The sequence below is a fragment of the Oryctolagus cuniculus genome, chromosome 11, assembly GCF_051225735.1.
Source record: "Oryctolagus cuniculus isolate XC-2025 breed Fujian yellow rabbit chromosome 11, ASM5122573v1, whole genome shotgun sequence".
NCBI lineage: Eukaryota > Metazoa > Chordata > Mammalia > Lagomorpha > Leporidae > Oryctolagus > Oryctolagus cuniculus.
This window is the reverse complement of record NC_142877.1, coordinates 54,183,976-54,196,841: the sequence shown is the minus strand read 5'-3', so window position 1 is coordinate 54,196,841 and position 12,866 is coordinate 54,183,976. Positions and strand designations below refer to the sequence as shown.

The 12,866-nt window shown below is 42.4% G+C and overlaps 1 pseudogene; it reads left to right on the top strand.

Moving 5' to 3' along the window:
• The first annotated feature begins 8,053 nt into the window (after window positions 1-8,053).
• LOC100341771 (heat shock protein HSP 90-alpha-like) lies at window positions 8,054-11,476 on the top strand (annotated as a pseudogene).
• Window positions 11,477-12,866: the final 1,390 nt, after the last annotated feature.

Below are 12,866 nucleotides of genomic sequence, written 5' to 3'. Positions count from 1 at the left end.
GTGCATCTGCTCTCCCACAATATGGCGCTGGGAGAGAAGAAAGCAGCTTCTACACAGCTGCCTCCAGTTCAGCCAATAAACTGTAGGACTTGCTCCTGATTGGAGAGCAGCGTACTCGGCGTGTGGGCAGCCAAGTTAGGATTGGCGGAGGAGGACTATAAAGGAGGAGAGAGACGGCATGCACCAGGAACATCTAAGGGGAACACCTGTGCAGCCCCCGAGAGAGCCGGCCGGCGGTGTGCCGCTTCCCTGCGGAAGTGGGGAATGTGGCCAGGGGGAACTGCCCTTCCACGGAGGTGGAAGGGATAGTAGCCAACCCGGGAAGAACCAGCAGCAAACCCGGGGAGGGCCGAGCAGACGAAAGAACAGCGCAGGGTCCTGTGTCGTTCCTCCACGAAGAGGGGGAGCGACAAGTGTAAAAGGAGAAGATGGGATAGTAGCCAGTGGAGGAAGTGGATCCAGACAGAATTGCTTATTATTTTTCTAACACTTGGGGAAAACACATGATGTTAGGGAAAAAATCCTTGAGTAGAAGAGAATAGATGGAATCTAGTGTACAAAAAGAGGGCTGACATTAGATAGGAGTCAGATAATTCATCCACAGATGACAAGAGAAAATAGAGTATATGGGTGTAGATGTAGATAGGTTAGAGAGATGGGGTGGAAGTATGAAGAGTTAATATATGAGTGCTTCTGATACAACAAGGAGCTATGTCTTTGGCCAAGAATGGGAGACCAGGAAAAGCACCTGGCTCCTGGCTCCTGCCATCGGATCAGCGCGGTGCGCTGGCCGCAGTGCGCCAGCCGCGGTGGCCATTGGAGGGTGAACCAACGGCAAAGGAAGACCTTTCTCTCTGTCTCTCTCTCTCACTGTCCACTCTGCCTGTCAAAAAAAAAAAAAAAAGGCTTTAGAGATTTGAAGATACAAGAGGAAATAAACATTGTTGTTTAGGAAGGTCAGAATGAATGGCTGAGGGAAATGCATGTTTGCCAGTTAGCATTATGGGGCCATTTGAGGTTCATGATTATTTAGAATAAGATCAGCCTTCTACCATAAATTTTTCCTGAAGCAACATTATACTGCCAAGGTGCAGGTATGGATTAGGCAGAGAAAACTATATTTAAGCTGGGCTGTGGTCACCCAACGAGTACTTGAAAGCAAGAAAGGTGAGGTAAGGTGAAGTTCAGTGCTTGCAAAGGATGGATTATAATTATTAGTCATTGAATTGGAATGGAGTGATAAAGGAGATAAGGGAGAGTAAGAAGGTAGTAGAATCAGTGACATAAATGTTGCTGTTGAGAAGTGAACTATGGAAATTGCTGCACTAGAAGGCATGTTCTATAAACAGATGATGTTTGAAGAATAAAATATTTGAAACTCAGATTATAGAAGGGTTGCAGGTCTTTTTTTTTTTTTTAATGATGTGAAGAGTATGACCCTTGGCTAAAGGATTGTATAATGGAAGAAAAAACTTTTAAAAAAAGAAGCCAGGTGTGGAAAAGGCCTGCAAATTTTGAAACTTCCTGACTTTATGATTGGATAGAGTACAGGGTAGAGGTAGATGAGGCAACATATAGTATAGTACGTGGTGTATAGTTCGTAAGAGGAGGATTGAAGTTGAGTACTATTAAGGAGTAGGGTAGAATGACCTGGAGTAGTACTGATGAGTGAGGAGCATTCCTGTGTCATTAATAGCCAAGAGATAAAGAAGGATATGGGAGTTAACAGGCATCATTTGAGAAATCTTCAGTGAGACAATGTTATTAGGAGAGAGCTAGAGGTGAGTTACTACTTCATGTGTTTTAAGGTCATATTGTTATAAATGTCTGTACTAGTGATCATTACAGATTTTGATGTACTGTCCTCTGTTGTCCCTAATGATGTTTTTTTGACTAATCATGTGTGTTTTTCTGATGTTAGATGTCTTCTTGATTTACTTGGTTTATATTTGCCTTTTTCCATTCTTTGTTTTCATTTCTTCTAAACTTTGTTGGAAGCATGTGTTTTATAGACAACATATTGTTAGTTCTATTTTTATTTTTTAAGGTTTATTTTATTTATTTGAAAGACAAAGTTACAAAGAGACGTAGGGCCAGAGAGGGAGAGAGAGAGAGGTCTTCCATTCCGCAGGTTCACTCCCCAAATGACCACAACAGCCAGAGCTGAGCTGATCCAAAGCCAGGAGCCAGGAGCTTCTTTGGGGTCTGCCATGTGGGTACAGGGGCCTAAGGACTTGGGCCATCTTCTGCTGCTTTCACAGGCTATAGCAGAGAGCTGGATTGCAAGTGGAGCAGCTGGGACTAGAACCGGCATCCATATGGGATGGCAACACTGCAGGCAGCAGCTTTACCCACTACACCACAGTGCCTGCCCCTGTTAGTTCTATTTTTTACTCAATCTGAGATGTGTCTCTCTTGGAATGAATTACTTTTATGTTGCATCTTTGTATTCCACTTAGTTTAGTTTTTTTCCTTGCTTTTTGCTAATTTCCTTGGATAAATCATTCTTTCTATGTGTTTGAAAGGCATGCATTTTGTTTCTTCTTTCCACTGTTCCCTGTTTTTTTTACATCTGGATTATTTATTCATATTGAATGAGTAATATATACAAAAATATACATTTTAAGGCAATAAACTTTACAAAGCTATTTTAGTGTTCTTACTCTCATATTTCATTGCATTTCCTAACATTTCCTGTTTAATAGATTAGTACTCCAAGAGTATTTTCCAAGAGGGTCTTTATGATAATCTTATGAGACTTGGAAGTCTTAGAAGATAGTATTGTTTTCACATTTAAATGATAATTTTATTGATTATAAAGTTTAGAGATAAAATTTCTTTTTTCAATACTTTAAAAATACTGCTGCACTGTTTTGCTTATAATCTGGCTTCTAGAAATCCTGATGTCATTCTGATTGATTTTCTCTATGGGTGAGCTGCTTTTCTGAGAGTTTTTAGAATTTTCTCTTTGCTAAGTTAACATGATTATTCATCTTAAATTTCATTAAAATATCACAAGTATTCTCTTCATATCAATCATTTCTCACTCCATAAGTCATTTCAAAATCAACCTTTTTTGGGAAGTTCTTACCTATTTTTTCATATTTCAGCTTCCCTCCATTACTTTTTAAAAATGTTTTATTTGTTTATTTGAAAAGCAGAGCTACAGTGATGGGAGGGAGCAAGATAGAGAGCTCTTGAATCTGCTAGTTCACTCCTCAAATGGCCACAACGTACACATCTGGTCAGGCTGTAGCTGGGAGCCAATAACTCCATGCTGGTCTCCCTCAGGGATGGCAGGGGCCCTAGTAATTGGGACATCATTGACTGCCTTCTCAGGTACATGAGCAAGAATCTGGATTGAAAGTGGGGTAATCGGCCGGCGCCGCGGCTCACTAGGCTAATCCTCCGCCTAGCGGCGCCGGCACACCGGGTTCTAGTCCCGGTCAGGGCGCCGGATTCTGTCCCGGTTGCCCCTCTTCCAGGCCAGCTCTCTGCTGTGGCCAGGGAGTGCAGTGGAGGATGGCCCAGGTGCTTGGGCCCTGCACCCCATGGGAGACCAGGAAAAGCACCTAGCTCCTGGCTCCTGCCATTGGATCAGCGCGGTGTGCCGGCCGCAGCGCGCCGGCCGTGTCGGCCATTGGAGGGTGAACCAACGGCAAAAGGAAGACCTTTCTCTCTGTCTCTCTCTCTCACTATCCACTCTGCCTGTCAAAAAAAAAAAAAAAAAAGAAAGAAAGTGGGGTAATCAGGACTCAACCAGTGCTCTGATATGCAATGCAGGAGTCAAAAGTGGCAGTGCCACAATGCTGGTCTCTCCTTTTAAAATTTTAATTTGCAAGTCATAGAGACACAAAGAGACAGGGATCTACCATCCACTGATTCACTCCCCACATTTCTGCAACAGCCAGGACTTGGCCAAATGTAAGACAGGAACCAGGAACTCAATCCAGGTCTCCTTCAGAGACGGCAGGTAACCTCATATTTGAGCCGTCACCTACTGCCTCCTCAGGAAGCTGCCATGGAAACACTGGCCTGCACTAGAACATGCATTCTGATATGGGATACAGGCATCCCAAGTAGGACCTAACAGCTTTGTCAGAGGCCAAGCCCCTCCTCCCATTTACTTTTTTCTCTCCTGTTAGGATTCCTACTATAAATGTTGCCATTTCTGTGTCCATCTTTCTTAGTTTTTTCATCTTTCTTATTTCTTAACTTTTTATATTTTTTCAGCTGTTCTGCTTTCCTAAAGTACCTTGACCTGATCTTGGGCTATGTGTATTTTGCTGTGGATCTAATTCAAAATTATGTTTTGAATATACAATGATCCTACACGGTTCTTTATAATTGTTCTGCTTCATTACCAATATCCTCTTTTATTTCTCTGGAGACATTTTATTTGGCTTGTGTCCTGTTAATCTTGTCAGCTAGAATAGATGGCTTAGTTTATTCACTTTCTGTTACCTAGTTATTTTTACCTATGAGGTCTTCTCTCATAGGTATAAACTATCTTTGTAGGTAATGAGTATAGAAAGAAGCAGGCATTGAAGCAGACCTAGACTTTAGCTTGTGCCATTGCTGGTGGATTGGGGGAGAAACTGAAGATCCTTCTTTGTGTTACTCTTTTCAGAGGGGTCTTCCCTTAAGGAACTTTTATACTTTACCCTAGGTAATATTTTTTAAGATCCATTTATCTATTTGAAAGTCAGAGTTACACAGAGAGAGGAGAGGCAGAGAGAGAGAGATGCAGGGTAGGGTGGGGGGTGGGGGTCTTCCATTTGATAGTTCACTCCCCAGATGGCCACAATGGCCAGAGCTGCACCAATCCAAAGCCAGGAGCCAGGAGCTTCCCCCAAGTCTCCCATATGGGTGCAGCAGAGAGCTGGATCGGAAGTGGAGCAGCCAGGACTCAAACAGGCAGCCATATGGGATGCCGGTGCTTCTGGCCAGGGCATTAACCCACTGCACCACAGCACTGGCCCCTGGCTTTGCTCATCTCTGAGAATGTGCTTGTCCAACTATGTGGGTGAAAACTAAGCCTTCAGAGGACAGGGAAGAATCCCTTAGGTGCTCGAGAGGGATGTACTGTGTGGTTGGAGTTTTAAGTCTGAATCACAACAGTATTTCCTTGAGACCTTTGATACTCTGACCTTTTGTGATTGGAGTAGGGTTGATGAGGAAGGCAGTGATCTACTCTGGGCAACAGGGTACATAGAAAATAACCCCATTAAGAATTGCATTTTGAGGACGGTGCTGTGGTGTAGTGGGTTAAGCCTCTGCTTTTGTTGCCAGCATCCCATTTAGGGACAGATTCAAGTCCTGGATACTCCACTTCCAATCCAGCTCCCTACTAATGTGAATGGGAAAGCAGCAGACGGTGGCCCGAGTGCTTGGGCCCCTGTACCCACATGGGAGACCTGGAAGAAGCTTCGGAATTCTTACTTTGGTCTGGTCATGCCTCAGCCTTTGTAGCCATTTGGAGAGTGAATCAGCAGATGAAAGATCTCTCTCTTCCTGTTTCTCTCTTTGTTTCTGTAGCTCTGCCTTTCAAATAAATAAAATAAATCTTTTATTTAAAAAAGAGTGTCTACTATATAAAACTTTAAAAAAGAATTGAATTTCTTTCCAAATTTACCATCATGTTAGAAACCTGGACCTCCTCTGTACAGGATTATTGTATCCCTTCTTTGCCATATTGTAACTACCTTCTGATTCCCCAGGAGCTTCTACTGGTTTTTGTTTTCCTTCTCTATACCATTCACACGTTATTACTGAGGCATCTTTTGGTTAAGACTGGTGGAAGTAGGCTGTGCCACGTTGCTGGAGCTCAAATGTGTCCCTTTTATGGCTCAGTCCTCCCAAGGACTTTTAAAGTTTTGCTTCCAGTGAACCAAAGCAGAAGATATTCTCTCTTGAGAGGTCATAGTAGTAGTCTAGAAATAAAGATGTGTAATCTAAGACACTATGGGCGGGGTATAAAGGCAAAAGAGACAAAGCAATGCACATCCATGAAAGAACAAAATAGGCATTTTATTGAAACATAGTGAAATATACTTTGAACATAATTGTATTTAATTTTGCAATCACTTGGAAATCTTCTTAGACATGGAAATGAATCAAGAAAATATTACTACAAATTTCTCTTAAATGCATTTGTGGGAATGAAAGTAAGTCATAGGGAAATAAGAGTGCCTCTAAAACTCGAAGTGATAATCAATATTAACAGAAGTCACATTATGGAAGCTGAATGTCCCCCAGGGAAAAAATATCAGGAAGAGCAAAGCTTGCAATAGCTGACTTCTGGCTTGGGATCGGCGCAGCGCACCGGCCGTAGCAGCCATTTGCGGGGTAAACCAATGGAAGGAAGACCTTTCTCTCGGTCTCACTGTCTAACTCTGCCTGTCAAAAAAAAAAATTCTATTAATGAAATTTTCATAGGGTAATAATCACATAAATATGGAAATTAGTCCAAGGATAACTGGAGCAGAATTGCTTATAATGTTTGGCAGGTGTCCTAACTTCTATCATTAGCAAAATAGTTATGTCAGTTAGGATAATTTTGTACAGTTGATTATTATATAACCAGTAAGATGATGATATTGGTCTATATTAACATGGAAATTTTTCAAAGATGTTATTAAGTGAAACAAAAGCAAAACATACCCAACTGGGCTCCTGTTTTCCAAGAAAATAGGTAAGTATAGGTATGTGAGAAGATGCCACTCCATCATAACAACAAAAATCTGAAAAAATCTCCAGTAGCTTTACTCGGTTTTGATAGAGAGGTGAGGTCACAGGGCAAACTGCTGTCCCCCACATTAAAGAAAGGTACTTAGACAGAATCACAAATTAATGAAGCAAAAACTTTAGTGGGAGCCCATGGGAGATGTGGATAAATCTGAACTGTAAGTGATGAGTTTCTGGAGGCTCAGCATGGACTCTCTGAAAAATAAAAACTCCAGGGGTCCCCATGGGGGTGGGAGGGCACACTTTCATGAAGTTACATATGGGGGCTCTTATCAAAGAAAATACTGGAGAAAATCCCCTGTGGTATGGCATGGAGAGGAGAAAAGTAATGATTTTGAAATAAGTCAACACATTCTGCTCTTAACAAGGCCTGCCCTCAGGAGAAACTGGTTTACCAAAGTCTAACCTACTGGGTTTTTACAAGCACCCAAGCTACCAGGGGGAGGGAAATACCCAACTCTGGCTCCTTCTAGTCATCTTGATCCACCCAAGGGAAGAAAAAACTGAGAAGCACTGGTTCACACTCTGTGAACACAAGTTCACCAAAAGCACAAGACCTAATCATAACACTATAGAATACTTCGCCTCCTCCATCCCACCATACCACTAAAAGCCATTTACTGAGTTCTTGTCACCTGGCATATTAACATCTGCATTTCAACTAAATTACAAGGCATACTAAAAGGCAAAAAAAAAAAAAAAAATTTGAAGTGACAGAGCAAGCATCAGAACTAAAGTCAGGTATATCTGGGATGTTGTAATCTTCAGGCCGGGAATTTAAAACAACTATGACCAATCTGCTAAGGGGCATATAAGTGGGAAAAAAATAAATCAACAGCAAATTGCTAATGTAAGCAGAGAAATGAAAATTCTTTTTTGACAGGCAGAGTTAGAGAAAGGTCTTACTTTGTCTGTTGATTCACCCCCCAAATGGCTGCTACGAATGGCGTGCTGTGGCCAGCGCACCACCCTGATCCGAAGTCAGGAGCCAGGTGCTTCCTCCTGGTCTCCCATGCGGGTGCAGGGCCCAAGCACCTGGACCATCCTCCACTGCCCTCCTGGGCCACAGCAGAGAGCTAGACTGGAAGAGGAGAAACCAGGACAGAATCCGGCACCCCAGCCAGGACTAGAACCCAGGGTGCCAGCGCCACAGGCGGAGGATTAGCCAAGTGAGCCACAGCACCGGCCAAGAAATGAAAATTCTAAGAAAAAAAATTTTTTAAGTGCCAGAGATCAAAAACATGGAGAGTTGCTTCGGCATCTCAGTGCTGCTACTTCATGGAGGCTATGCAGTCCTCTAACCAAGATGCACAAGATGACTCAGACCAAAGATGAGCTGATGGAGGAGGAAGAGGTGCAGATGTTTGCCTTTCATGCAGAAATACCGATTTGATGTCACTCATCATCAATATTTTCTTCTTTAACAAAGAGATCTTCCTGCAGGAACTGATTATTTTTTTAAGATTTATTTATTTATCTGAAAGGCTGAGCTACATAGAGAAAGAACTGGGCGGGGGGGGGAGAAAGAAAGAAAGAGAGAGAGAAAGAGAGAAAGAAAGATAATGAGCCGGCGCCACGGCTCACTAGGCTAATCCTCCACCTTGCGGCGCCGGCACACCGGGTTCTAGTCCCGGTCAGGGTGCTGGATTCTGTCCCCGTTGCCCCTCTTCCAGGCCAGCTCTCTGCTGTGGCCAGAGAGTGCAGTGGAGGATGGCCCAGGTGCTTGGGCCCTGCACCCCATGGGAGACCAGGATGAGCACCTGGCTCCTGCCTTCGGATCAGTGCGGTGCGCCGGCCACAGCATGCTGGCCGTGGCGGCCATTGGAGGGTGAACCAACGGCAAAGGAAGACCTTTCTCTCTGTCTCTGTCTCTCACTGTCCACTCTGCCTGTCAAAAAAAAAAAAAAAAAAGGAAAGGAAGGAAGGAAGGAAGGAAGGAAGGAAGGAAGGAAGGAAGATAATGAGAATGAGAATCTTCCTTCTTCCATGTGCTGATTCACTCCCCAAATGGCCTCAAAGACTGGGGCTGAGCCAGGCTGAAGCCAAAAGACAGGAGCCTCTTTCAGGTTTCCCACACAGGTAGCAGGGCCTCAAGGACTCAGACCACCTTTTGCTTCATTTCCAGGCTCATTAGCAGGGAGCTGGACCAGAAGTAGAGCAGCCAGGACCCAAACCAGAGCCCATATGGGATGCCAGCACTACAGGTCGTGGCTTAACCTTTTACACCACAAAAGCAGCTCAAGGATTGATTTTTAAGTCACCAGATGCTATAGACAAAATAAGATATGAAAGCTTTACTGATCCCAGAAAACTAGACTCAGGGAAAGAACTCTACATTAATCTCATTCTGCACAAACAAGATCAAACCCTGACGATTATGAATGCTGAAATTACAGTGATTAAGTCTGGCTTGATATATAACCTTGGTTCCATCACCAAGTCTGGGACCAAAACTTCATGGGAACTTTTCAGGCTGGTGCAGATATTTCTATGATTGGCCAGTTTGATGTTCTTTTTTATTCTGCATAGAAGGTGAGAAGGTGACTGTGATTTCCAGACAACAATGAGAAAAAATATGCCTTGTAGTCCTCTTCAAGGAGTTGATTCACCATAAGGAGTAACACATATGAACCTAGGGGGTGCAGGACAAAAATTATCTTGCATCTGAAAGAACCCACTGAGTACTTGGAGAAAACAAAGATAAAGGAGGTTCACTGCTTATTGGCAATCCCGTCACCCTTTTGGTGGACAAGGAATGTGATAAAGAAATCAGTGATGTGGATGAAGAAAAAAATAATAGGATGAAAAGGGGCCAGTGTTGTGATACAGTGAGTTAAACTGCTGTCTGCAGCACAAGTATATGATACTGTGACTAATTTGAGTCCAGAATGCTCCACTTCTGATGCAGCTCCCTGCTAATGTTCCTGGAAGGAAAGCATCAGGAGCTGGCTCAAGTGCTTGGGTCCCTGTACCCATGTGGTAGACCTAAATGAAGTACCTGGCTCCTGGCTTCAGCCTAGCCCAGAGCCTGCTGATGCCACCATTTGGGGAGTGAACTAGTGAATCGAAAATCAGTCTCTCCTCTTCTCTCTGTATCTTTGCCTTTCAAATAAATTAATCTTTTTTTTTTAAGAGGAAGAAGAAAAGGAGTCTGATGATAAGCCTGAATATTGGTTCTAAAGAAGGAGAAGGAGGAAGAGGAGGAGGAGAAGAAAAGGATGATAAAAAGAAAAAGTGCATCGACCAAGAAGAATTCAACAGAACAAAGCCTATTTGGAACAGAAATCTTGATATTACTAATAAAGAGCATGGAGGATTCTATAAGAGCTGGACTAATGGTTGAGATGGTCACTTGGTAGCGAAGCATTTTTTCAGTTGAAGGGCAACTAGAATTCAGAACTCTACTTTTTCCCCAAGATGTGCTCCTTTGGACCTATTTGAAAACAAAGAAAAAGAATATTAAGTTATATGTATATGCACAAGTTTCATTATGGTAACTGAGGAGATAATCCCTGAATATCTGAATCTCATTGGAGAGATGTGGACTCTGAGAATTTCCCTCTAAATATTTCCCGTGAGACATTGCAACAAAGAAAATTCTGAAAGTTAAAGAATTTGGTCAAAAAATGTTTAGAACTCTTCACTGAGCTGGCAGAAGATAAACAGAAGTACAAAACATTTTATAAGGATATAAAGATACAAATGTTAGCATGCATGAAGATTCTCATAACTGAAAGCAACTTTCTGAGATGTCAAGATATTATACATCTTTTTCTGGTGATAAAATGGTTTCTCTCAAGGGCCATTGTCCCAGATAAAACAAGAAATATATCTGTTATATCACAGCTGAGACCAAAGGTCATGTAACTGACTCAGCCTTTGTGGAACATTTTGGAAGCATAGCTTAGAAGTGATCTATAAGATGAGCACTTTGTCCAACATCTACAGGAATTTGAGGAGAAAACTTTAGCATCAGTCACTAGGGAGAGCTTGGAATTTCCAAAAGATGGAAAAAAAAAAACAGGAAGAGGAAAACAGTTTGAAAACCTCTATAAAATCATGAAAGATAATGGAGAAAAATATCGAAAAGGTGATTGTGTCAAACTGATTGATGACATCCCTGTGCTGTCACAAACACACACAGTTGTGGAGCAAATACTGGAAGAGTCATGAAAGTTCAAGCCCTAAGAGACAACTCAACAACGGGTTACACAGCAGCAAGGAAACACCTGGAGGTAAACCCCACCCATTCTGTTATTGAGACTTCAAAAGTCTTGAAGGACCTGGTTATCTTGCTTTATGAAGCTGCACTCCTTTCTGCTGGCTTCAGTCTGGGTGGTACTCAGACACATGCTAACAGGATTCCCAGGGTGATTGAAGCTACTCTGGGTGTTGTTGAAGATGACCCAACTGCTGATGACACTCATGCTGCAGTACCTAGTGAATGCTGCCCTTCTAAGACAGTGATGACACACCATGCATTGAAGAAGCAGACTAAGCTGTGTCTGACAGATGATGTGTACACGTGTTCAATACTTTACGTTCATTCCCTCTGATAATTTCAAGAACTTTTTTCTTTATTTAACATTTTAAAAATTCTCTATAGCATGACAGTAGCTCATTAAGGGGAAGATAAGATTTCATTTTACTTTTATTTTTTCTTTCTTTTTTATTTTATTTATTTATTTATTTATTTATTTTTTTAACAGCCAGAGCAGACAGTGAGAGAGAGAGACAGAGAGAAAGGTCTTCCTTTTTCGTTGGTCACCCTGCAATGGCCACTGCGGCCGGTGCACTGTGACCGGCTCACCACACTGATCTGAAGCCAGGAGCCAGTGCTTTAAATAATACTGTGATACTTTAGGTACAAGCAGAGCTAATAGTGTTTTCCTTGTTTCACATTGGCTTATTCTAACAGGTCAGGCTGACATTTGATGTAAGATGTGTGTAACCCATTGTTAACTTTGTGGTCTAAAGTGCTTAGATATCAAGCTGGATTCCTTAGTAGACCAAATCTCTCATCGTTGAAGTATTTTGTGCTATATTTTGGTGCTTAAAAGCAAAAAAAAATGGTTTGAATTTCATCTCATAGGATCTACTTTTTAAACTTGCCTTGGTAGTTACAAATCCTACATGTACTCATCCTCTGAAACTGAAACAACCTGATAGGAAGAACTTTCCACAGGCTTATTTCCCAAAGAAAAGTATTGTTTAAGGGAAAAAAAAACACATAGGCCTACATTTATGTTGTAGCCCATTCATAAAGTAAGTCAGTGAGGTTTGTGAATGGAATTATAGTGCTCAAGTCATTTTGCTTTAAAATGTAACAAATGCAGATGTGTTGAAAGAAAACCACTAGCAGAAATGAAGAATGCATTTCTTCAAATGTTTGGGCTTATTAGTAGACTAAACACAAATGAGGAAAGAATCAATGAGCTCAAGAATGTGGGAAAAGAATATTCAAAAACTAGAAAAGAGTACCAAAAATGTAATGTATAGGAGTGAAATTGACATCTTGAGAATTTGATGATTATTTACAGCCCTGTCTCTACTGTTGACAGTGTTTTTTCCTTCTTACTATTTGTTGAACTCTTAGTGTAGGGTTACTCTCATGAGTATAAAGCAAACAAGTAGATCATTAAGATCTTTAAGAAAATTAAGAGAGGAGCCGACGCCGCGGCTCACTAGGCTAATCCTCCACCTTGCGGCGCCGGCACACCGGGTTCTAGTCCCGGTTGGGGCGCCGGATTCTGTCCCCGTTGCCCCTCTTCCAGGCCAGCTCTCTGCTGTGGCCAGAGAGTGCAGTGGAGGATGGCCCAGGTGCTTGGGCCCTGCACCCCATGGGAGACCAGGAAAAGCACCTGGCTCCTGGCTCCTGCCATCGGATCAGCGCGGTGCGCTGGCCGCAGCGCGCCGGCCGCGGCGGCCATTGGAGGGTGAACCAACGGCAAAGGAAGACCTTTCTCTCTGTCTCTGTCTCTCACTGTCCACTCTGCCTGTCAAAAAAAAAAAAAAAGAAAATTAAGAGAGGAAATAAGAGAGGAAGGAGGAAAAGGAGAGTAGGGTGGGAAGTAACACTGTATTCTTAAATCTGTATATGTGAAATACATGAAATTTGT